The following is a 26797-nucleotide window of genomic DNA, read 5'->3' as shown; positions in this document are numbered from 1 at the left end:
ATTTCCTCCACAGAATGCTCAAAACCTTATTAAGTTTACCCGGGGTTTTCGCCCTTTCATGTTCATATGGTTTATATGTGCTGTGACATGATGTGAATTGGATGTTAAACTCTACACATTTCCCTTCCCATCTGCTCTTGGTTCAAGGCCATAGTAAAAGAGAAAGGTAAATAATCCCAGCTTTTCTTTAATATCATTCTTCATGTTTCCCACACTCAACTGAATTTTATTACAGAATCATTCTCCAACTTCCTATTTATTTTATCCTTCGGTCAAACCTCAAGGTAACACCTTTCATGGGTTCATATATTAAGTTTCTTTTATGGAAATGTCAAAATTGTCTCTGTACTGAAGGAAACTTTCCAGAGCACATGCTTATATGTGCCTATAAATTTACTCTGCGATACTTATTGGCAATGCTGACATTTAGTGCTCACTATGTCCTATATGTCATGCAAAACTGTAATTACTTTCTTTTAACATATAAATACGTTTTATTTCAGGTCATTTACTTCTTATAGGAACCATGAACACTCCTCTGACTGTGCAAGTGTACTAATGATGCTATGCGTGTATACACAAGTGATGATGTCAAAGCTTCAGATTGCTTAGTTTCCTCCGAGGTTACATACAAGGTGGGGAGCAAACAGATATTTTTTCACCAATTAAAAGGAATACTTCCTCATATTATGAGTTAATTGCACAATAAAAATGTATCTATGAACGGTCTTCATTTCTGAGATTTCTCTGATAAACTACCCAAGGTTCTATGTAGTCAAACTATGGCTGACCGTGAACAGCCAGAGATCATCACCATCAGTGAGGTAGGAATTCTAGCTCTTGCAGCCCCGAATCCTGATAGATCCCCGACATTAAGTATACATTGTAACTTTTGAGCACATCCGGTCTACACTATCTTAAATCTTCGAGAGTCAGTTTTTTAAGCATACGGTAAACCACCTGCATTCAAGCATGCAAAGAGAGAACTGTGTCCTTTGAAAAATAATATTTGAATTTGGTGCGTCTTCACAAGACATGTCAATCAGATACATGGATGAAACCTCCACCCCTTTGTCTCCATACGCGGGCTTAGCTTATTCATTGAACAGGCTCCTGAATTAGACGATATGAGGTTGTGGTTGCTATAGAACTCCCTGCGATACACAAGCTCTGGCTTGCTCTTTATGTCCTGAATTTCCATGGCTCAGACAGAGGTGGAATAAGAACAAGGATTCGTTGTTGCCACTAGAGGGCAGTAACAACAATTTAATAATACAAAGCATGTTCCTGCTTGTCCCCGGCACAGGAAAACAAAGAGTCTGTGTGGGTGAGGTCTTAGGAGCTTCTGGTTCTAAAAGAAGCAACAATGACTTAGAGATAAATTAACTTTTTATTGCCATCGTGTTCAAATTACACTTTGCGAGGTTTTGAAGGTTAAAAAGTCTTGTTTGCATGTCCTGCTCCTAACTATGAGAACAGGCTATTTTCTCTGGTTAAGAGCTTGAAAATAGATGGCTGTTTACTACAAGTAGGCTCTCAGCATAAATATTGAAAGAAATTCATTACTGTGGATTTAAGACCTTTCACTTTTTAACGAGAGCATACATACACAATTTCAAAGTGCAAGTGTTCAGAATTTTCATGGAAAATCATATTGGATAGACAATTTCGTATTTTATTAGGTACCTCCCTCATAAATTCTCTATGAGCACCATAAGAAAATGCCCCATCAAGCCAAACAGTAGGAGGGAACACACGACTTCGAATAAAAGGATGTAGGATTCTAGCACCTACAAATTCAATTCTATCCTCCTTAGCGTTCAAATATGGCTGCTCGCTATTCTGAGGGTTTCCATGTGAATATTTAGCCATTTTCTTAAGGAAAGGGAAGAAAAGGTTCTTAATCTAACTGTAGGTTCCTTTGCGAATATAATTATGCAACCTCATTGTCGTTCTCAATGCTCCAGGAATTGAGACACACATGTTAGTGTTGAGCAGATCTGCCCTGCAATGACCCATACGACACTGGAAAGTGCAAACTCAATGCTCCTCTGACCATGAGGCGCCCCTATCTCTGTCACAGTGGTCATTTACTGATACTTTTATATCTAACGAGATATAAAGAGCAAATATATAGATATATATATATTAGATATGAAGACACCCATAGTGTATTATTTGAGTCAATAGGTACAAAATCACAAAGTCAAGAGAGGTGTATACACATTTCTAGATGCTGACACTCTGTCCTTGTGCTTCTCTTTTATGGTGGGTACCTGGAATGACTCATAAGTGCCTGACACCTTGACCATGCTGTAAGCTGCCCTGCTCTAGACGGATCCCTAGAAGAAACAGATGGTTGGGAAGTGGGATGGATCCTAAAGCAACAGCTCCATAGCGCGAACTGGGAAACTGAGTCCAATCCAACTTGAAAAGGTTTGCACAAAGTCCAACCTAGGTTGCCTTGGCTCATCCAAGACAATGATTTCTACATTTCCAAAAACTATTATTTTATTTATGTAGCTATCAAGGATGATGTGTTTGGTTTGTATTTAGGGCTATGCAGTAAGAAAAAAAAACCTATAGTACAACAAAGCAGGGTCTAGAGATTCAACCTTGACAGTCCGGCGAGTGGGCACTGTAGTGTTACACAGTCTGACAGTATCTAGGTAGGCTTACATATGGTATGCTAGACAGCTTAGGATTGTTTACATACTGAGGAAGAGCATGAATGGCTAAATGAAGTAGTTTTCAGATTGACAAAAATCTGAAGGCATGTAAGTTCTGGGCCATTGAGGGATAGGCCTGAATTTACATTTCTGTGTCTGACGACTCCACTCTGTTTGGAATGTGTCACATCAATTTTCATGAGAATTTATTTACTTTTAGAATTATTCCATGAAAGATGTATTTCTGGATAGGTGTGCATCAATACTGACACAGTCAATGCAGTCTGAAATGATACAGGCTGAAAGTGTTGGTACTTCTCAAACTCAACTTTCCCAGTTGTGTTTGCAGCTAAAATCCAAGATGAGTTCAGTATCAAACCAGTTAGTGGATGGCCACCTCTCCTCGGAGACTAGCCATAGCTTCAGTTCTCTTCTCTCTCGGGCTTGGACACAGACCTACATACTCATTTATGATTAAACTGGAGATACTTATTAAAGTAAGTATGAAGACTCATTACGTTTTTCAGGACAATGATAATAGTTTTGAATGGTTTCATATTTTTTTTCTTTTCACTTAACACATAGTGTAGAAACAAAAACATATGAAAATTTCTAAGCTACTAACATTCAGGTGCCAGACCTAAAAGAAAAAATTCCAAGAACAGCTTGTCTCTTTGGCTTTATCCCTTTGTTCACAAAATAATGTATTTAAGAACATAAATCATTACTTGACACTCGAGTTAGAAATGAACAATATACATCACATTTCCAGGCCAAAACAAAGGCAAGCAAACAAGACAAAAACCAACAAAAATATCACACCCGCAATAAAAGATAATAACAAGGAAACACTCCTGAACTCCTGTACTTCATGAAAGTTGTTTAAAGTATGTGAGTTTCAATAAAACCAAAGAAGCAGTTGTGTATGCCTGCAGAGCTCACAGAGGACTAGTTTCCAAATACTTTTCTGCATCCAAAGTGCTGATATTTTCCCTGAGGCTTCCATTATAACTTTGATCATGAAAACAATAGTAACAAGGCTGAAGAGGAAGAGGCTAGAACTCAGCATTTACAGTGAACTTGCCAGACACCAGCACGGTACTAAAGAATCCATGTTTTACTCAGGGCTGTGGTAAATGACAGTCCCACACAGAAACTCACAGGAACACAACAACTTCAATTACCTGCTCAAGATCACAGTTCTATCAAAGACGAGGAACGGGTCTTGTTGATGGGTACCAAAGAAGGAAGGGTCATTATTCTTTAAGGATACGGCAGTGGGTGGATTGCTCATACTCCCATGAGCGTTCATTATATGGCCATCAGTAAGTAAACTCACCGGACTATTAATAGTAACAATAAAAAGGAGAATGTAAAGTTTGAGAGCAGACAGCTGGGTGTACTATAGGAAGTGGAAGAGAGAGTGGCAATTAGAGATGACCAATAGGCATTATGTGTGCGAAACTTTAAAAGAAGAAAACTATTATTTTAAAAGTTAAATTAACTCCTGAGAGTATTTTGTCCTCCTTCTAAGAAGGAGTATTACAAAATAATCACAGAGGCAAATATGGAGATAAAGTGTGGAGCAGAGACTGAAGGAAAGGCCACTCAGAGACTGTCCCACCTGAGAATTTATCCCATATACAGTTACCAAACTCAGACACTATTGTGGATGTCAAGAAGTGCATGCTGAAAGGAGCCTGATATGGCTGTCTCCTGAGAGGCCCTGCCAGAGCCTTAGAAATACAGAGACAGATGTTCACAGCCAACCATTGGACTGAGCGTGGGGTTCCCACTAGAGGAGTTAGAGAAAGAACTGAAGGAGTTGAAGGGGTTTGCAAGCCCATAGGAAGAACAACAATATCAACCAAACAGACTTCCCAGAATTCCCAGGGACTAAGCCATCAACAAAGAAGTACACATGGCTCCAGCTGCATATGTAGCAGAGGATGGCCTTGTCATGCATCAATGGGAGGAGAGGTGCTTGGTCTTAGATGCCCCAGTGTAAGGGAATGGAGGTGGTAGTGGGTGGGTGGAGGGAGGATGTGATAGGATGTTTCTGGGAGGAAGAGAAACCTGGAAAGGGGATAACATTTGAAATGTAAATAAAGAAAATATCCAATAAAAAAAAGTTAAATTAAAATTGCTCCCTGTAGTTCTTTCTGCTTATAAGCATCTACTATAAACACATCTGTTCTCTGAGGAACTACTATAACTTCTCAACCTCCTTCCGGCACTTTTTATCTAACATAGGGAAACCTTTAAAATGTAAGCCATTTCATTTACTTCGACCAAATGCCTTGAATGGCTTCTCTTTTAACTAACACTCAATAGTTCTGGACCAGAAAAAAATATGACTCAGCAGGTAAAAGAGCTTGCCACCAAGCCTGACAGCCTACATTTGATCCACTGAACCCACAAGATGGGGAAGAACATCAAATCCTACAAGAGGTCCTATGACTTCCACAAACTCACCATTATTCCAGTTTGATGACACAGGTCTGCATACACCTGCGCACACGCATGCACACACATACACATGCAAGCACACCTGCACACGCACATGTACACACACACACACAATCTCAAACAGAAATGAATAAATGTAATAAAATGAAGGAACATGGTTTTTGCCATGACACAACAGGGGCTCACCTTTTCTCACCGCCTCTGTATTTCTGTACAAAATAATTGCATCATTCCTGTCTTCCCTCTGCCTGAAATGTTCCTTTCAGGATAACAGTCACAACATATTCTCCTTCTACTAGCAGGCTTCTTCTCAGCTACTACCAATTTCAAAACCTTTTTCCCAACCAATATAATGATACACTCTACCCCTAGTCTCTTATTCATTTTATTTATTTTCTTTACATATTCAACTTATCAAAATATGTGTTTGGTATTTTTAATTTAATGTCTGTTCTCTACTTTCTCTTCACTTCTCACATACATGTAAAAACTTGTTTCCTGGTCTTTTATTTAATGCTAAAACCGTAATGTTTAGATAAGAATCTGGTTTGTAGTAAGTGTTTAAAAAATATTGATGCTTGAAACTGGCTTGTTTGTGTCAACTTTGCCTTCATGTTTCAGGGAAACGAAGTCTGCTTGATCCTCATCTCTTGCCTTGGCTTTAGGTTCAAAGCTAACTACAATATACACAGTCTGCTAAACCCTACTCTGAAAAAGCTTCATGAACACATGATCTGAAACATTAACAGACTCCATGAGGTTTGTTTCTTGTATGCACAACTGAAGACTATAAAGACTAAATGTACTCATAGTATGATAGGTATAGAATATCAACGTATTTTTGTGCATTTATCATATCATATAAAAATTAAAAGATTAAATATCAATATATTACTATTAAATAAATGTAGTGGTTGAATGTATAGTACAATGCATTGGTATTATGTTAATACTATATATATATATATATATATATATATATATGTGTGTGTGTGTGTGTGTGTGTGTGTGTGTGTGTTAATGACAGACATGTTAAGCTAGACAATACTTTTGGTACTTTTTACTAAGCAATATTATTTATGATGTTATCATGCTTGCTCCCTTGAATTCTGTTCCCATAGGTAATCCCTTTGATTAGTCTGTTTCTGCTCTGACCCCACACCTATGCATGGGCCTCATAGTACCCATCTGGAATGTTCCATGAGCCAGAAATAAAAGATTGTGAGGCAAATTCTCCAGCTTATTGCTTTCTAATGTGACATAGTCATGTGATTTTTTTCCCCTGGTAAGCGTGTCAACACATTCCCACTAGAACAAAGCATCATGTGTTCCACTGCAGGATCAACAAAGTGTACGGAGATCCATCACACTGGCCCATATAGCAGAGAGAAGATATTCTCTCCTTACAACTTGATTCATAATTCCTGGGCTTATTACAGATATTGGTCATTTGCTTGTGGCTATTACACTTAGAATTAGAACCTCCATGGGTTTTGCATTTCTTTGTCATTTCTCTACTCTATGTGGCAGAAGCACATGGAGTAGACAGGGTGCTATTATGAAGTTCACGTGTATGTATTAATCTGAAAAGCCACTATGAGAATCAAGATGAGATGCATTGCGTTTTATGCTCTGTTTACAAGAACAAACCACATGAAGAAGTGTACATCTTCTCTGGGGACGAGAGATGTGTAAATTTGTATAATTCTTTCTGAGCTTAGAAGTGCTCCATGGTATTGATGCAAAGTGGCACATGCCATACTCTGTCACAGGCTCCCCAACATAAAGATGACCAAAAGAAGAACTGGCTTGTGTTATGTGCTCACTGCCCCCTCTCTGTTTCTCTCTTTCTTTCTTTTATTTCTGGCTCTTAGAGACAGATTCTGGACTTGATTCATAGACTGGCCTTAAACTCTGAGATGTCTGTCTCTGCTTCCCGAATTCTGGGATCAAAAGTGTGTTCCACCACACCTGGCTATGTCTATTTTGAGTTTTATGAAGGATTAATTATATATATTTATATATAGTTATATTTGATTATATTTAAATATTTGTATATACTTAAGCAATTTACTTTTATACTTTTATGATTCTTTAAAAATTGTTCCAAATTATGTTGGCTATAACATAGAATTACATATCTGTAAAACATTTAAATGATATTTTATTATGTTTCATTGAAGCTTAATACATACATATATGCACATGTCCATATATTTAAGTTTACTGTCTGCTTTTTATTTGACATTGTTTTTCTCCCTTTTGAGTAAATCATTAAGTATATTTTGGTAAGATATTTTATGAATGAAAATAATATTTTAATGTCAAGAGTGGACATAAATTTGTTTAAATAAAACAGCATTTAATAAAAGTAAAGGTCAATTCAGCCAAAGCACACATTTAAGTTATTTTAATGGTTAAGAAGAAAAAATTTGATATTTGCAATGGGAATATAATTCTCTGGTAAAGTACTTATTCACACTTGTAGGCCCTAACTATTTTCCAGCACGAATAAAAAATGTAACATTTTACCATCTATTGTACCTGAGATTTTCCCTTTCTCAATCTCTTTCTTTTTGCCTCCCTCTTTCCTCTTCCTTTCTTCTTCTATTAATCATCTATCATTTCTATCATAGCTATCTATCTATCTATCTATCTATCTATCTATCTATCTATCTATGTCTATATATATATATAGCATCATATCTATCTATGTGAATTATCTATCATATCTATCATTCTGACGTTTGTCATATATATGATAATATATATATAATCTGTCCTTTCCAGAAGTCACTTTTGTTATAAATTATAAGAAAATTGGGAGTCATGATTCAAAAAAACCAAAAACAAACAAACAAACAAACAATAGCAGTGTGTGAAGATTAATTGTAAGCATCTTATAGACACTAAGAAGAGTCTTGAATATCAATACAGAAAGGACCGCTATCATCAAACTTTATTAAGTTTAATTAGTAGCTCTTCTGACACAGTGGAGGGAAACAATTCCTTGGTGTCGCTTTAATGTCACTGATTTTGAAACCATTTATTCCAAAAGGAAAATAAAGCTTTCAGGGAAAACGAACATTGAACAGAACAGTAATTACTTTTATTGACATTCTTCAAAAAGAAGGCCGCACCGCAGGTGGCTAAATTCAAAACTATTATAAATGAAAGTTGACTCAAAATGGTTCAGCTTGTCATAAGTACCTTATAGTCTAGGGTCTGGTTCAATTTTTGCATCCTATACAGACCTAAAAAATTAGAATAGGAAAAGCCACCCAATGGAGTATATGTGTATTGACAATGCTGCATTAAATTACAGAACTAGCAAATTAAATTAAAGAACTACCAAATATTTAAGACTTACTGTCATTTTGGAGTGATCCTTTCATAGAGTCACCTTAATAATCAGTACCTGAACAGAAAAGGAATAAATATTATCAGCCGTAAGAATACTCCTGAGCCAGTATCTAGTGTGTTCACATTTATTCGCAAAACAGGACTTAAAACTAAAGATTCCTTACTAAAACAACATTCTGATTCCAGTTAAAAGTTGCACTTTTAACATCTGCAAGACTTAGGACCCTGAAGATAAACACACCTGTAAAATACATCAAAAGGTTTCTCTGCTACTAAAATTTAACACATTGACCATTCGCTTCTTAAGTCTGAAAATACATGACTGATAAACATCAAAATTCCTAAGAATACAAATTAAACACCACAGTTAGGTTTCTATGAAGCCAAATTGTATTTCTGTTTCCATGATTACTGTTTATTAAATGGAAAAATGATTTTAGAAATGAATTATTGGTGTGTGGATGAATGCATAGAATTCCATATATCAATTTGTTCAATGTCTGTAAACATATGAATACTTTCTCAGTCACAGGAATTATTGATTTACTAATGAAAGACTACGTTTAAAACAGAATTTTGAATTAAAATATGAAAATCTAATATGTTAAATTGCAATTTTAAATTCATTGTTTCAAGCTCATTTTTCAGCTTTTAAAATAAGTTTTAATTAAAAATACTTTTACATATTTTCTAACTAATTTCTTTCTACCCTTATTTTCTTTCATATTCATCCAAAATTATTTACCCATAAGTCTGTATAGAATGTAAAATTTGAGTCAGACCCTTAGATTGTAAGGTACTTATGACAAGCTAAAAAAATTTTAATTCAACTTTTTCTTCATAATAGTTTTGAACTTGGCAATCTATTGTGCATTTCCCTTTTTGATGAACATCAAAATTAGAATAATTTTTAAATGAAGTGAAGATTTGGGGATTTTAAAGATCACATTCGGACTCTGTTGTAAGTGGCAAACACTAACAAGATGATTGACGACCTAGTCCAGTTTTTCAGACAGCAGAATGTTAATGTAGGCAGTCGAAAGCATGTTTTCCTCTGTTGACCTAATTCATCCAGAGTTGGCATAATTTTTGGAAACTCAAACATTAAGTAAGGCTACTATCCAGACCATGAAAATACAGAACAGTGGAATGGAAAATTATAACCCAATATTTCAACATTTTCATTTCAAGTTAACATGGTCTATTTTTTTAATTTACTGAAAACATATAAAGATTCAATTACATGTATACTCATATGCATATATAGAATATATTGTTGTTGTTGAGTGAATAAGTAATTTCCTTAATATTTTTCTTTACTCTATTGCTATTGTGTGAACATGTATGAGCTTGCCTGAATGTGACTGTAGGTGTGCCCGTGCCACAGTACATGTGTGGAGGGCAGAGTCATGTGTGTGAAGTTGTTTGTTTCTTTCTACCTTGACAGGAGTTCCAGTCACTCAACTCAGTTAATCTCATTATCTCATGTAAAAATAATTATTGGTCTTCTTAAAGCCACAAGCTGATACTAAACCCTGATAATAAATCATTGTACAGTCAAGTACACAGACATTTACATTTATGAAAGACAATGCTATTGTCTTCATTGGTTTTGTGTCCCTAAAAGGACACAGGGGGAAATAACCCAAAATGCTTAAGTGACTCTAAGTGCCTATAATTTACTTTTAAAGGCTCCTTGAGTGGAGTCTTCAGTATATTAGTTTATCTTTAATCTGCATGCTAGAAAAGTTAATCTCTGTAGAACACTAATCAATGATCCACTTTTCATATTAGCTCAGATTCCAATTTCGTGATTTGAAAATTACACTGCAGTGCCTTAACACTGTCCTATGAAACTGTATGTGGGAGTCTGGTAAGTTACAAACGATCATTGTAGATAACTATTCACTGATTAGGCAAGTGATGATTGACTAGAGATCTGGGGCAATTGATTCTTGACTATTTGACCAAACTGTTGGAAATAGCAGCATTAGGCTAAGACTGACATCTTAGAAGTTATGGGTCTAGAATCTATCTGATTCGTTAGTGACATTTCATTTGCTTGGATTAAACTTCATCTGCTAACTCCAGCAGACTCATTGAATTTCTTCTGCAGCAAATCATTGTTCTAAGACACATGGCCATAGTCCATGTGTCAAAGAACAGAGAATAACATCTTCCTCCACATCACTGCTCCTGGAGATTTTCTTAGGCATGTGATTGTTTGAAAAGAAAAACAAAACAAAACAAAACAAAAATCAAGACCCTTGTGGCAATTAGCTTACAATTTCATTTTTAGTTAGTTTTGATTTTTATTTTAATTTGCTAAACTTTGCAGTAGTGAACTGTATTAGGAAATGCATAGGACTCCCACCTCTTTATTGTCAATATCCAAAATAACAACAAACATTCCTAATTTGTTGAAAGTGAAAGAAAAAAAAAAAAGCTTATGCAAGTTCAATTATCTGCTTTCTGAATGGAAGAGAAGCCCACTCCGGGTCAGGTGCTCCACTTTGTTAGGAAACCTAATGATTGAAAGGCTTCTTTCAATTAACTGGAACTTAAACTTAGATTAATTTTAAATGTCTTAATTAAAAAAAAATTCTAAATCCATTCTGTTTCAACAGCCAATTTCAGCTACTTCAGAGATACACACTCTTGGTTCTATCATGTTTGGCACCATAAATAAGAAACATTTCTCTCCATCACCTTGTATCAACAAGCTAAAATTACAAAAGAGTGTTCTACCGTTACTCTAAATGCCCCTTATTGGCTGGAAAGAGAGTGTTATCACTCGCAGCAGCCTGGTCAAGGAGAAGCACAGGGGAGCTGCCACGTCAAATATGGAAAAAGTCTCAAGTAAGAAGAAACACAGGCAACTAAATGTTCTGGCTATAGCACCACACTGCTTGGCCACAATCATTTTTCTGTCTATTTAAATCATATGATGGCTGGAAAATGGAACACGACTGTGTCATGTGCCCCAAATAGGAAATCACTAATATTTGATACTTTAAGTGCATTGTAATTCATTATTCACAACTTAAGGTTTCTTTCTTTCTTTCCATCTTTCTTTTTACTTTTTTCTTTTCTTCTCTTCTCTTTTCTTCCTTTCTCTCCTCTTTCTTTCTTTCTTTCTTTCTTTCTTTCTTTCTTTCTTTCTTTCTTTCTTTCTTTCTTTCTCTCTTTTATGTTTTGAATAGTTTCTCCTAAAGTTGTGCATATCCTAAAATTATATTTTTGAGGAAAAGCAAAACAATAAAGTTTGACTTTCTTTTTAAAGGGGATTAAAATCTATTTCACTGAGAATAAATATATTCTAGTAATCCAGAATATGAGCAGGGCAATTCAAATAAATAAATGATATGAACAACCATTAAACTCTTGCACTCAAATATGTTTATAAAAGTGTGGGAAAATATTCTACTTTATATTGAAACACTACAACACAAGGCCAAATCCTTTATGCAGATAAATGGCAGTGAACCATTTAAAAAACGATTGCAAGTAAGACCCCAGAACCATGACTATTCTTATGATTTACTATGTCTGATATTTTAATACAGGATCCTACATTTTAAAATGTACCCACTTAATTCTGAACCACAGTCCTTGAATTGTGAGACCACAATATGAGCAGTGATGTGCTGGCTGGTTAGTGTCAGAAAGCATGACCATTAACTAGACCTGGGAGAGATCAAGAAAAGGATGCAGCCTACAGCAGACTTTATTTACATGCTGTAATTCTTCTATGAATAATAAATGTATCAAGGACCCAGGCATACTGGCTCACATCAAATCTATAATCCCAGCTCTTGGGAGCTGAGGTTGGAGAATTGCTAAGAGCTTAGTCTCAGTTTAGGCTCTTCTGCCTAGTAAGTCAAAACCAGCACGGATTACCTTGTGAAACCCAGTCTCCATTAAAAGTCAACGTAAAATTAAAAGTAAAAGTAAAAACTAACAAAAGAATATCTGTTTTGATCTCAAGAAACCCCAGTGGCAGTGTGGACAGTACCTCCTTGTTCTGCCTGAGAGCCTTGAAAACCAGGCATGCCATTGGTCCCCCATTTTCAATTACAGAGAACAAGGAGAGCCCCATTCTTTTCAAAGACTGTTCCTAATTGAGATCTGCAGTACAATATAGTTTTCTTTTCTCAAAGTGAGACGCATGTATCCAACATCCTATTCAGCATCTCCGCTTGGAAAAACACAGCACACACCCAACATCAGCCTCATGTTTATTCTCCAAATCTTTTTATTTGAAGATATTTCAGCAATTCTGAGTGATGACCATTCCTTCATTGACTGAATACCCAAACCCTAGAAACCAAGCTTGATTCTTTTTCTGCACTATTCAGTTAAGAAATGTTTTCTTAATAGTTTCCTTCATCATTCGGCAGAGCTTATGTTACCTTTAATTTTTTTCAACAGAGTTTAATCACTTTCTAACAAAAATGTATGATAAACAACTAAATAATTTTAAACTGTGACACATGGGAAAGGGAAGGAAAGAAAAGAAAAGGTAAAGAGAAGGAAGAAGACAGGAGGAGGAAGAGGAGGAGGAGAGCAAACAGGAGGCACCAAAAGATGTAGAAAGAGAGAAAGGAGAAAGTGGGGAAGGGAGGGAGCTCTTGGTGAGATGAGTAGAGGAGCCAAGCATCCACTGATTGCCCCTCATTTATCCCGTGCATCTAAGAAACTCTTCATCACCACCCAGCAGCCAAGGCGACCTGGATCCGATGATGCTAATACAGTGCCCAACATATTTCCATGGACTTAGAATAAGGTCTTAGATCTTGACCAAAGTTCAAAGCCCACAGACAGGTATCTAGATCCATCCTGTTATCATCTACTACCCATACCTGGCTTACTGCACTGAAACCACCATGATCTCTCTCTCTCTCTCTCTCTCTCTCTCTCTCTCTCTCTCTCTCTCTCTCTCTCTCTCTCTCTCTCTCTCTCTCTCATCTTTGAACTTACCAAATATACCTCATGTCATAGGCTTTGCACCCCCAGTTCTCCATGTTAGTGACACATTTTTCTTCAGCTACCTATTTTATTTTTCATCTTGGCCTTTGAATAAATATCACCTAAGAAGGAAAATCTATCCCTAACATGAAATACAAAAAGCCACAATAACCTTCAGGGTTTAATCCTTCAGCTTGATTCATTTTTCTTCACAGCATATTTGCCTCTTGGCACCTAAGTATACATATAGATTGTTACTGTTATCAATATTTATTAGAGACTGTCTCCTTAAGGGCATACTCATTGACTCAGTTTCATAGCTAATTCCCACGACAGTGTCTATAACATAATGAAGTAATAAAGTTGTATCGACTAAAGAGGCACACAATATACAAGCAAATAAGCAAAGGTGGTGCTTCCAGGTAATGAAAAGTGTCATGAAGCAAATGAAAGAGGAGACAAGATGGCCCATGGCAAGGGTAGTGCCTCATGGGTGATGGACATCTCAGGAAGTGTTCATTAAACTATCAGAAGGGTTGTGTTAGGTAGTAAAGTCCTACATGGAGAGAAACTCATGGAGGGATAAAAGAAGAGCTGCATCTTTGTGAGTGATTTTAGGTTGTTCTAGAAGAAGTGGTGAAAAAAATCAACTGTTAATGCATCCTCTAAGTGAGTCATATTTCATACAGAGGAGGGACAGAATATATTCTAGCCCCTACACCAAACAGACATAGGGTAATATGTGGAAAAATAACATGGAGAAATTCACATTTTGTACAAGGCATGAAACTTTCAGTATCGGCAATCACAGATTAACTGGCTATATTTATCTCTGTCCATAAGCTTTGAGAACAGAATCTGAGGTCATTATTTCTCATTATCGAGAAGAGCTAACTCTCACAGAAAAGTCTTCTCTAAGTGTAGAAGACTGGTTAAGTAGTGAGCCAGGCCTAGCCTCCCCTATACTGTGTCCACTGACAGATACTGTCTTAGACAAAACTGGCCAAAGATTACTTTGAGTTCGCTATGTATTCTGATATACAGAGCTCAGAACCCTCCAGGACAATTGATATAGATTTTGTTCTACAAGCTAGCCTTAAGATTGTCTTTTGACAGGGAGGCCGATCCCAGCATCAACTTTTAAGATACTCTTGGATCCTTGTTTTCCCCAAATAAAGCATAGCTAGTGCTCAGGGCACAAGGAGTGCCTGGAATGTGTGTGTGTGTGTGTGTGTGTGTGTGTGTGTGTCTGTGTGTGTGTGTGTGTGTGTGTGTGTGTGTGTGTGTGTCTGTGTGTCTGTGTGTGTGTGTGTCTGTGTGTCTGTGTCTGTGTGTCTGTGTCTGTGTCTGTGTGTCTGTGTGTGTGTGTGTGTCCCTGAGGGTGTGAACATAAGTTCATGGAGGTGTGTGTACAGAGGTCAAAGGCTGATATTGGGGCTATTCCTCTGTTATTTTTCCCTCTTTTTTTATGCAGTTTCTCACTAAATCTAGAGTACATTCATTTATCCAGGTTGGCTGGTCAATCTAGAGTACATTCATTTATCCAGGTTGGCTGGTCAATCCCATGATCTGATTAAATGCTACTGGTTCCAATAAACCAAATGGAAACCTTTGAATTTCTGCCACTTTTGAAGAAGGAAGAAATATGGAAGAAGTGGAATTACCACTAAGTAAATGAATGAAATTATTTGAGAGGATTGGGAAAATGTAAGTGGAATGAGTCAGTTGTGTCGGCCACAGCTAACACATTGAACTGTGAATGGTAGATATACAATAGATGTCTGTTGAATGAAATACTGAATGAATTAGCAAAGAGAGAATAAAAAATAATAACTATTGTTGGGTGCGGTGCACACACCTTTAATCCTGACACTAAGAAAGCAGAAGCAGTTGGGTCTACAAAGTGAGTCCTATCTGAGATCTAGGAGAGCTAGAGCTATTACATGGAGAAACCCTATCTCAAAAAAAAAAAAAAAAAGAAAAGAAAAAAGAAAATGATGATGATGATGATAACTTAATAACTATTAAGATATTACCTTAATCCTGAGTTTATCAATTTAAGATAGGTAGGCAGGTTTCAATAGAAATTATGTTATTCTTATGGTATGTCGTATTGAAAGTATGAATCTCAAAATGTCTTGCTACCTTATCTCTCTTACATTATTTTATGACATACAGTGTTCTAGTTGATTTAAAACAAAGCACAAACCACTTCTGTAAGAAGTCAGGAACAACGACAGGGATTCCAGTGACTTATCCATGAGGAATAGGATTAGACTGGAAGGGTTTACTCTGATTTGAGAGTAGAGTCAGGGACCAGGTCTCATCTTGATCCTTGGTATGCTAAGTCTGGCCACAGGCCACCAGCACTATTGTCCTCTCTGGATTTATTAGAACTGCAGAATCTCAGACTCCACTCCTGAGTTTTGCTCTCTCACCTCAGTTTTGAACATGAACAGTGTTTCTAGATGAATTTCTAGATGTATTTTTATTCTTTTCAGAGTTGGCAATCCAACTTAGGGCTGGGGTATGCTAGACAAGCACTCTACCACTGTGATGCATCCCACACTTAATGCCTCTTAGGTGAAGAATTAAAATTAATGGTTTAGTTTATATGAAACTATAATTCTGCTGTCCTGTAAGGACACAGACCATGCCAGATACTCCTCCGCATAGTACAACACACACAAGGATATTTATAAAAATCGAAGAGCCGTTGTCTAGAAATGTCTATTATCTAAAGAATAAAGTCTTCTTATAAATGTCAGTCATATTGTCTAACTGTAATTACTATAGTTTAAATAATGTTTTACAAAGAATTCTATGCATCATTAAATAATATTATGATTTATGCCAAGTATATGATGAGAAAAATGTATTAGAAAGGAATAGATTTTAGTAACATGAAATGGTGCTTCAAGAAAAAAAAATCCAGAGAAATAGGCTTTACAAAAACATTAAAACAAATTTGAGCAGTCTTTTGAGAATTAAGGACTATGAATTCAATCATTTAGCTATGGAGAAAAATGAATCCCACAGGGTACATAAAGTAATATAGAAAACAAAATAGTTGTACTCCATTGGTTAAAGGGAGTAATTGAGAAATGCTTACTTTAACATATATTAGCATTATGAAGTCAACATGCATAAATGGGCATGTTCAATATGTGTGTGGAATGGATTTGAAACAGCACAAACAGGAAAGTTGAGTTTTGCTAATTAAGGGGAATAGCTTTTTGAACATAAGTTAATAAAAAAAGCATTAATTACTAGAAGCCAGTACACAGGACTCGTAAACATGGCACACACCTGCCTCATTCCTACATTAAAAGGGAGAAGTGTTTCTTTTCTCTTTCACAGGGAAGGAGGTATTTTGATTTTGAAGTTATAAAAGTTAAGACTAAATGTTTTTTTGGTAGTCCAGAGTAGAGTTTCATGCTCAATTATTATAGCTCTACAGCATCAATATTTCTGTAGATATTTTAAGATTTTTCATATCCCCACCTATTTTTCATTATTTTTCTATCTTAGTAAAAATGAAAATAAGAGAGTAAATATGCTAAAACAACTCTAATGGGATGATAATAAGGCTTATAAATTCACACTGTATATAAAAATATCTCAAGTATGAGTATGCTCATTCAATGCTTGACAGCAAACATATCATCTGAAAAGCTTTCATGTGTAAGTACCATTCACTGAGGCGTTTTCAAACCTGGGCAATGCTTTTTGAACAGAAGAATACTAGGTTTTAAAGCACAGAGAAGATGACTTCCAGTTCTGAAATTGTACAGCATTTGCAATATACCTTTTTTCCTACACACATCACATTTATTTTATGCAGGCATTATTCTTAAACTCAATGAATACTTTAAAATACACACACACACACACACACACACACACACACATAAACATAAACATAAACATACAGTCTTCGTTAAAAGCGTTAGAGGGCTTTATGCCATGGTCAGGGTGGTCTCTTGGGTGAACAGCACAGTTCTGTGGCCTTGAACTTTCAGTTAGCATTTTGTGCAGTCAGCAGTCATCATCCTCAGACAGAAGGGTGATCAGTTTAGCAGAATTAAATGTAATGACTTTAACTATGCCTTTATATTTCCTAAGAACCACCTCTGGAATTTCCTATAAGACTTATTCTTTTTTTTTCCTTCTAAATGTTTTATTTATTTAATATCCATAAAATTAGATTCATTACAGTGATTTTGTGGAATATTAAAAGTTAACACATTCTTTTTTTTAATTGGGTATTTATTTCATTTACATTTCCAATGCTATCCCCAAAGTCCCCCACACGCTCACCCATCCACTCCCCTACCCACCCACTCCCACTTCTTGACCCTGTTGTTCCCCTGTACTGGGGCATATAAAGTTTGCAAGACCAAGGGGCCTCTCTTTCCACTGATGGCTGACTAGGTCATCTTCTGCTGCATATGCAGCTAGAGACACGAGCTCCGGGGTACTGGTTAGTTCATATTGTTGTTCCACCTATAGGATTGCAGATACCTTTAGCTCCTTGGGTACTTTCTCTAGCTCCTCCATTGGGGGCCCTGTGATCTATCCAATAGCTGACTGTGAGCATCCACTTATGCGTTTGCTAGGCCCCGGCATAGCCTCACAAGAGACAGCTCTAAAGTTATGGAATGTTACAGAAGTTGGCCATCCCTCGTGACATGATTGTGACATTTTATCTTGTTTAACTTCTTCCCAGTATTTCATCTTATTTGACCTTCCTTCTGCTTCATTAATTTGCAGGCTTTTAACATAAAGCCTCTCATGAGTTTATATTGACCACAGAAATGGCAGAATATCATATAAATATCTTCAGCTGATTTTTTTTCAAACTACAACAGTCATCCAGTAAGTATTCAAACACTTACCCCCTGCACACACACACACACACACACACACACACACACACACACACACACACACACACACATATACCCCATAGCATCTAAATTGAATTCTGGTACCAATTCTAATTATGCTTAGAGTTCATGTTTGCCTTATGGTGAGTGGAAGGTATCCTTTAAGAATTTCTGCCTCATGAAGCTTATCCCATGTGCTCATGAATATGAGTAGAATCAATTAATTTCTATAATTCTTCTCTTGCTCTTTATTGAAGGCGTCACTGGGGATTCCAGTCTTGTCTCCCCCCACTCTCCTGCTTATCATCACATTTGAGATTGTGATCTCTCTCTCTGATGGATCAACACCTGTGAAGCATTGGTCATACAATCTGGAGAAATCTATGGGATTCTGAGAGGAAACATGGATAATTCTGGGAATACCTAATATCAATGTGCAGATTGATTTCAAGGAAGAAAAGTCTATCCAGTTGGTTTTCTCTAATGCTAGAAGGACACACAAGCTGTCTATGCACCATACCATGAGTTATATAAAAGTCGAAATCATGGGTAAAATCATCTTTAATTCCCAATGGCCACCAATGTTATGTACCTACATCTTCACAGCATATGAGTAGAAGTGCTTAGTGTTCAGAGTGCATATTTTGGGAAGGTAAATTATAGCCACCCTATACATACCCCATGGATATTCACAGTAGTTGCCCAGATACCTTTCAAGACCTGTCATCATGAAACTCAGTGCTCTCCAACTTAAGAACTGAATCCAGTCAGGAGTCTCAGTTCTTTATTAGCTCTCCAGATATCTAATCTTTCCAGACATCCATCCTGAGACATTGGGCTTCTAGCCTATTCCCAGGCATTTAGTATGTAAAAGTCAGTCAAATAACAAAGATGAATTCCACAATTCATAATTATTGAAATGTTGTTTATTTCTAAGAAGTCTAACTTAAGATGCAAATGAGGTGAAAACATGAGATAAAATTCCTAAAATTAAATGATATGCTATAGATAATCACACACTGCTTAAAAAGAGTCATCATTTCAGCTTTCTAAGACAAAAACGTAGTGAGGTGAGGATGGGCTACCCATTTTAAAGGTGTCTGTCTGTTTTTAGAATCTTGTTACCAGATCATTATTGAGTTCTGATTTGACAATTGAATATTGAAAGATATAACTGTTTTCTCTCTTTGTTTTTTGAGAATGTCTCAAACTTTTGATCCTTCTCCCTTGTTCTCCAGATCATATATAGTAAATGTAGGTATGCTCGAGCACACCTGTCCGTTATATTACTGTTGATAGAGGCAGTGTAAAGGGATAAAGATATGTTTATCTACCTAAATAAATAAAAATGCCGGAGTATAAATTCCTGATATAATAGCCAAATACTGAAAGAAAAAAATTACTGTCCAGTATCCCCCATGGCTGTCCATTTTCTATATCTAACATTTATTATTAGATTTAATAGTTTCTAACATCAATGTGTTTGGACTAATTTCCATCATTGTTTCCATGACTTAACTATAGAGAAAAAAACGCAGGGAAGGATTCAGGTTACAGTATTAAAATATCCAAACACATGCTATCCTAGCACTGGTATTCCTGACACAGATAACATTTCTGTTTCACCTAGTCTCAAGATAAAGAAAATCCTGCTAGTGAGAGTGAGTGTAATAGGATGCTGGTACAAATTGTACTTTATATTTACTCTAATTCAACTTTGGCTGATCCTGAAATTAGGTGGATCATCTTATAAAAAGTTGATTGCCTGCTATATGCCCTTCTTAGAGGCATACTATATACATTGATATTTTAAATGTCACAAAAGCTGTGTACCTAAGAAATCAATGTTTAGATATGAAATCTATATAATTTGCATCACCCGTCTTACATTTATGTTCCTCCTTTCCTCCTTAAAATGCATACAAATGACAGTGAGAATGAATAGTATTTGAGTTCACTATGGAAGAAACTGTACCATGTACTTCTGTTATGAATGATAGTAATCTCTTACTATTGACAAAAGTATACAGTTTTATATAAAAGTCATGACAGTTTAAAACTATAAACACTCAACTTTGGATGATTCTGCACTTTCAGTCTTGGGAGACATTGATTGAGCACATGCTATGTTCCAGACATTGTCACACAGTGAGGCAACAAAAAGTTCTGATGTCTTTAATTTTGTGGATACATGTTACATAGTATATGATTTGTTTTTGAACAACATTGTGACAAGGTTATCATAATAATTACTCTAAACTTCACTTTAAAGAAATATATCCAGTCAGAATACCTTGTGATATTCTGGGTATTTGTGATAACTGTATAGAGTATAGATACTAATCATCAATTTAATACCTCAGATAAGAGAGAATTTTTATGGAAAAGGGCTATTAGTTTTTCTTAAATGTTCACTATTAAATATTCTCATGTATACATTAAGACATCAATGTGACAGTAATTTATAAACTCTCATATTTACTTTGAGAATGTTTCCAAGTGTTTGTGGATTCCTTTATTTAAGTTACTATAGCTTATGTTTACATATAAATACTCATAAGAAATAAATACATTTTTGAAAATATAAGAGCAAGACTAAGCTAAGGATTAACTTGAGGGATAAAGAGATCTCACTATGAGTCTCCCACCAGAAACTATGCAATAGCCTCTTTATCATTAGCCACAGCCCACAGACCTTAATAAGTTTTTCTAATACAAAATATCTGGCTATTGAACTTTTTGACCTTTGGCAGGAAGTACGCTCGGTTGCTGCTTCAGAGTTTCTCTGATGTTGAAATACCTCAACATTTTTTTTCCTGTCACATAAAGAAACTACACTGTGGTCGCATTAAGGTAATATACTTACTGTTTTTACTAGTGTGTGGATGATTACTATATGAAAATAGTAATATTGAAATGCAAAGTTCAAATGTTCGTGTCTTATCCCAGGTATTTTCTCAACATAAAAAAAAAAGAAAAAAATAAGATGAATCTCAACCTATTCAGAGAAAGCAGCTAGCACACATATATTTACCCATGAACTCATATCCACCTAGCTCAAAACAAGAACCAAATTAGAGACACACACCAGTTAACACTTCTCCTGATTTCTCCATGAACAGAATAAGACTGTCAGAATCCTGGGAGTTGGTTGTTGAAAGCTTCAAAAGAATGCTTTGTGGGAGGGAGTGTTTGAAATGAATTTTTAAATTCGAGTCCGCGTGGTGCTCCATTATAGCTTGCCCACAGCAGTCTGTGTATTTCTTACCACATCAGATGCTGAGAACCTGTTCTTTAGGAGGGACACAATCATTTCCGCTGGCACACTGAATTCAAAACGCTCTTCTACAGAAATAAATCTGAAGATGCCAGTGTGCATCACCATTTGGACCACTATCTCCTTCTCCATTGCCCTATTTTTATTTTACGGCTCAAAGCATAGATGGCACGACATATCTACAGCCCATAACTGGAAAATGGCAAACCCTGACCTCTTTCAACACTGAACTGTGGTAGGAAGAATGTGTAGTCTGTGTTAGTATGTGTGTGTCTGTGTTTTGTGTGGCTACTGCGGCTCTTGCTAAGGATACAGAATCGACCACATTTCATGTTCGTTAAATGTTGGTCCAGAGCTGCTGGCGTGTCCTTAAGTCCATATGTTAGCTACACATTTCAAAGAAAGGAAAACTTAACATCTGCACCCACAGAATGACTGAAGCAAGACAGAGAGAGTGAAATACGAGCGAAGACCAGAATAATAAGAACAGAACAATTGTCAGACGCTGTGAGTTTGCTATGGATTCGAATTGTCTGTGAGCACATTTGTAAAGACAGGGGAATCCTTTCACTCTTAAAATACCAACACTGTACTACGGAAGTTTCTGCCCAAGCCTAGGAGGTTTTCCAATGGGATATAGCCACAGAAATGAATATAAAAATGAGAAAATATTGCTTATAACATCAGAGGAAAATAAAGTCAGAGAGACATTCAGAAAAATATCCATCCAGGTTACAGTCTGGCAGAGAGAGAGAGAGGAGAGGGGAGAGAGAGAGAGAGAGAGAGAGAGAGAGAGAGAGAGAGAGAGAGAGAGAGAGAGAAGAAATCTTTTACAATAAGATACATTATAAAGCTTCACTAACAATAGGCTTTCTGGTCCTGCCCTGGGACATGCGTGCCTTGACCCTTGACCTTTGATCACATAAAACTAAAGAAATTAAGAGCATGTTTGTCATTGCTGTCGGCATTATACACATCTACTTTTTGTCCAAATTGCTATAAGAAAAAAATTCTATTTCAAAACAGCCCAAGTCTTGTTCTTAAGTCATGTGACTCGTTTCCTCTCCCCCACCCCCTGCCAGCCATGTGCTCCGTATCATTTTACTCTGAAATAACTCTGCGATTTCAGCTGAACCTGCCTTCTCTTACAATGCACAGCACACCCCACAAGGGAGCCTGAGAACAGACTCTCTTGAAAAGCGAGGTTCTCATAGTTGGCCTGTAACCATGGAAGCAGATGCTGTTTTCTTCTTACCCTGCTTACCTCTTTGCAGCCTCGAGCTGCTCCCTATTGTTAAAAGGGGGTACGCCTCGATTCTTCTTCATCATGACCGAACTTGCCTCTTCTTCAAAGGGCATGATGCTGCAGGTCATTGGTCTAGACTGTTTGCACGGTCCAGAGAGCAGCCTTGATGTAACCCTTGCTCCGTCTGAACCACACCACCAGCCGTGCAGCTGCAGACTGGAGGGGGACATTGGAGATCTGTATTTGAAAAGAAGTCTGTCTGATTTTGCCATTGTGCCTTTTCACTCATCGATCGAATGAATATCGAACCTTCTGTCGTTGCATGTGTGAAATAGATAGCTTAGCCAGCACTTTTGTGCCCAACCTGTGCTGTGGGCCAAAAGGTTTTCATTTTAGTCTCAAGTTGTTGTTTTTTTTTTTTCTTCATTCTTTCTTCATACTTGATGAATTTTGTGTTGGCTTAAATTATTTGTATGCCTTTATCCAGCTGTTCTGGAGACTGCCTGGGATACTGTACCAGCAGGGATTTTGTTTTGCTGTGAAAAAGGAACTTTTTTTGCTCTCCTGTCCTCTGTTTGTTTCCCTTTGTAGCTGTCTTAAGGTCTTTTTTGTAGCTTTGTAGGTAGAAGTGTGCTAACTTTTACTACACCCTATAAAGCCGAGCATCTAAGTTGTCCTTTTACGGGGACGACTTGATGGTGTCTGTTATTTAACAGGCTTAAATCCAGAAAGGTGAACTTGAGCCTCTCAAGGTGATTTCAGTGATTTGTAAGAGTAAGTAAACCGGATAAACACATTGATTTTTAAACTGAATGAAGGTGTCTGCTAAACTCTATCTGCAAGTAATTTGTTTTCTTTGCTTTCTCCTTCTTTAAACATCAGCAAAAATATTATTTGGAACCGTTGGAATATACTTAAAAGCCCATAACTTATTTTGTGCTTAGGAAAGTACAAATGACAAATAGAATCATTATGATTTAATATATTAAAGTAAATATCATTGATAATATCTGTCTCCGGGCACAATTTAACTAAAAAGTAACTAGAAGGTTTTTGCATTTCATTTTTTTAAATGTAACTAAAATTTCCTTGCTGCTCACCAACAGCTGATGTTAATGGTAGATGAGACTTATGCCACCTGCTCATTCCCGAATGCCCAATTTCACCGTGGCCTTGTGAAACTGGGTAACTTCAGGATGTCTTGGGTGCATCTCCCCAGCATGGTGATTTGAAAGCACTGTCTGTGAGTGTCATCAGGAGTGGTTGGGTTGGATTTGAAGAAATGAGTACTTCATACTTAAAGGCATACATATTTTCTCTAATTGCCAAAGGCAAGGGGGAGGTCCATGGTGGAATAAAAAGGGTTATTGTGACAGATGAAATATAATTCACAATGAGCATTCTTTTTATCTAGGCTGAAGTACCACAGGATTACTTACAAGCTGAATTTTGTGGCAGAACGTATAAACTCATATTAAAAGAAGCTAGAATGAAAAGCAGTAAGCCTGTTACTCTTTGGCCCCGGGAGTGTTTATTTTGAATATGTCTGTCTTGGGATTGTATTCTGTTCCTCCTAACATAAAGATACACTGGCGAGAAGAGGGACTAGGCAGAAAGGGTGGAAAGGAAGAAATTTAAAAGCAATCAAAGCTGCTTCTTCCCTCTACCAATGAAGAAAGAGGAGTTAGAGGGATTTTTATACTCTTTGGGATGCACATGCAACAATCAGATTTTTGAGCACACGTTTATTTTTGGCTGCAAAAGTAGGTAACTATTATTTTATAAACTTACTATACCTTAGATAATATTTTTCCTTCCTTTAAAGTTCCTAGGGTCAAATGATTTACTAGGGTGTTTTGTTTTGTTCTGGTTTTTTTGTTTTGTTTTGTTTTGTTACCATTCTGGTTAGCATTCTGTGAGGGTTTTTAATACAGATACATGTTTGACCAGATATTTTCTTTCCTTTAGCTTCTTTGTTCTAGCTTAAATGAAAATAGTTTCATTTGACCTCTGTACATTTTATTTCTAGATGCAAATAAATGCTTTCCTTTCTATTTGTACAAAGGTCAGTTTTTAAATTAACTGAGAAGCAAATGATGTACTTTATAAATATTCAGGCACCATAAAAAAAAAAACCTCAGAATATAAACCCATCTGCAATTAATTTTTAAGCAGTGAGTCTGGGTTTATCTATTCCTGGAAATCACATGCTTTGTATTTTCCATCCTTTTTCTAAGTTAACCGAAGTAACTGCCCTGTGTTAAGGGAAAGCTATGAGGTTCTGCCTGCCCGCTAGTCATCTTCTGCTGGAAACCAGGCTGCCCTCTCTCTCTTAAGCTCTGATGGACTATCTCTTGTTTTACAGTTACCCATAACATGCATGTGTGTACATTACTGTGTACAGGTGCGAGTGTGTGCATGCTTCTTAATTGAGGTCTTTTCAATTTACCAGATAAATTCCTTATTGTAAACACTGCAGTGAATAATCCAAATGCAGTGAGTTCACTTACATGTTGGCTGAGTGAAGGGAGCGAAGGCATAAGTGCCACAGTCCTCACATGTGTCTGTTCTATATTTTTTTTTCCTTACAGCACAATAGTGTTGATATTTTGATAAATAAAACATGCAGCTCACATTAACTACAAAGGCTTTGTTCCTCTGTGCTGACGTTTTAGCAAAAACTTTAGTATATTTTCATGCCATATCAATAAGCAATAAGTCTCTTTGGTCTTGATATTTGATATTTTACAGATGTTTACCATGGCTTCCAATATCTGATTTCCCTTTCTCCTTGTGATTTGTCACTTACGATTAAAACATATGATTACTGTGCTACTGCAGAAAAACTAAGCAGTCATACAATTACCACCCATGGGCTGACTAAAATAACCACCTTCTACTGACATTCTTAAACAGATAATGAATTAATATGTATGTTGAAGAAATGTTTTTAATGTCTAGCTTTGAATGTTCTTATTAGTATAAATAAAAAGAAAACAGGGTAAGCTTACCCAGGGAAAGCCTACATGCAGTTTCATCTGCTTTGTTATCTATAACATCACATATATTCAGAGATTTGTGTTCCTTCATGTCCCTCCTAGAAATAGAGGAACAGCCTCTGCAAAAAACCTTTGAATTTGGTAAAATATTGTGTTTCTTCCATTACTTGCTGGTGAGTGCATTTTATATCATTTCTCAGCTATAGTTTTGCAATTTGCCATGTGAATGGGTGAGGCAATCCTTTAAAGGAAACAAGAAAGAATGAAAGAAAATTCTCTTTTTAGATGAAGTAGGAGCAGTTATTTCACGGATGGAGTTCATAGCACACAGTTCTAGAAGAATATTTTATTTTACTCCTGGCTAGAGATAGTATCAAACACAGCATGTTCATTATCATATACAAAAGGAACACCCATTCGCTCCTAGTGAGTATTGTAAAATGTGGGGTAAAGACAATATGTACCCGCAGATATTTTCATTTTATTATTACATGGCAGCTTTTTAAAATGACATGATCCATATTGGAATTTATGTCTTCTTAGTGTTTTCTTTAATTATCCTGATTTTATAATTAACATTAAGCATAATGCTAAAAATTAATAAGCATAGAGCTCACTATGTTCTTTTTTTCACAAGTAATATTTGCAGAGTTAACATCTATTCTAAGAATTCATCTGCAGTGTTTCAAGGCAGAACATTTCTCACTCTGCCTGTCTTCTTCCCCTCTCTCCCTTTCTCTCTCTCTCTCTCTCTCTCTCTCTCTCTCTCTCTCTCTCTCTCTGGAAAAACATTTTGCCATAAACTTCTGCACCAATAGCTAGGGAAGACTCACCAGCAGTCACAGTTCAGGAAGCTCCTTGTGAACAGAGGGGGGTAAAAAAACCCTGCAGACTTTGATTTTGTAAGACAAGTTGGC

At 36.5% G+C, this 26797-nt stretch overlaps 1 long non-coding RNA gene across 7 annotated transcripts in view; it reads right to left on the bottom strand.

Moving 5' to 3' along the window:
• LOC110311497 overlaps positions 1-26797 on the bottom strand; it is a 458615-nt gene that overhangs the window by 245573 nt on the left and 186245 nt on the right. For 5 of the 7 annotated variants that reach the window (XR_003835132.1, XR_003835133.1, XR_003835131.1 and 2 more), the window contains one exon: positions 8509-8556. This is a non-coding gene — a long non-coding RNA (uncharacterized LOC110311497). Of the gene's footprint in view, positions 1-8508; positions 8557-21224; positions 21315-22899; positions 24223-26797 lie in introns of those variants that run through there. The other 2 variants (XR_003835136.1, XR_002379962.2) reach the window with 2 other exon arrangements.

The sequence above is a fragment of the Mus caroli genome, chromosome 16 (genome assembly GCF_900094665.2).
Source record: "Mus caroli chromosome 16, CAROLI_EIJ_v1.1, whole genome shotgun sequence".
Lineage (NCBI taxonomy): Eukaryota > Metazoa > Chordata > Mammalia > Rodentia > Muridae > Mus > Mus caroli.
Note: the sequence above shows the minus strand (reverse complement) of the source record. Positions and strands in the feature narration are given on the sequence as shown.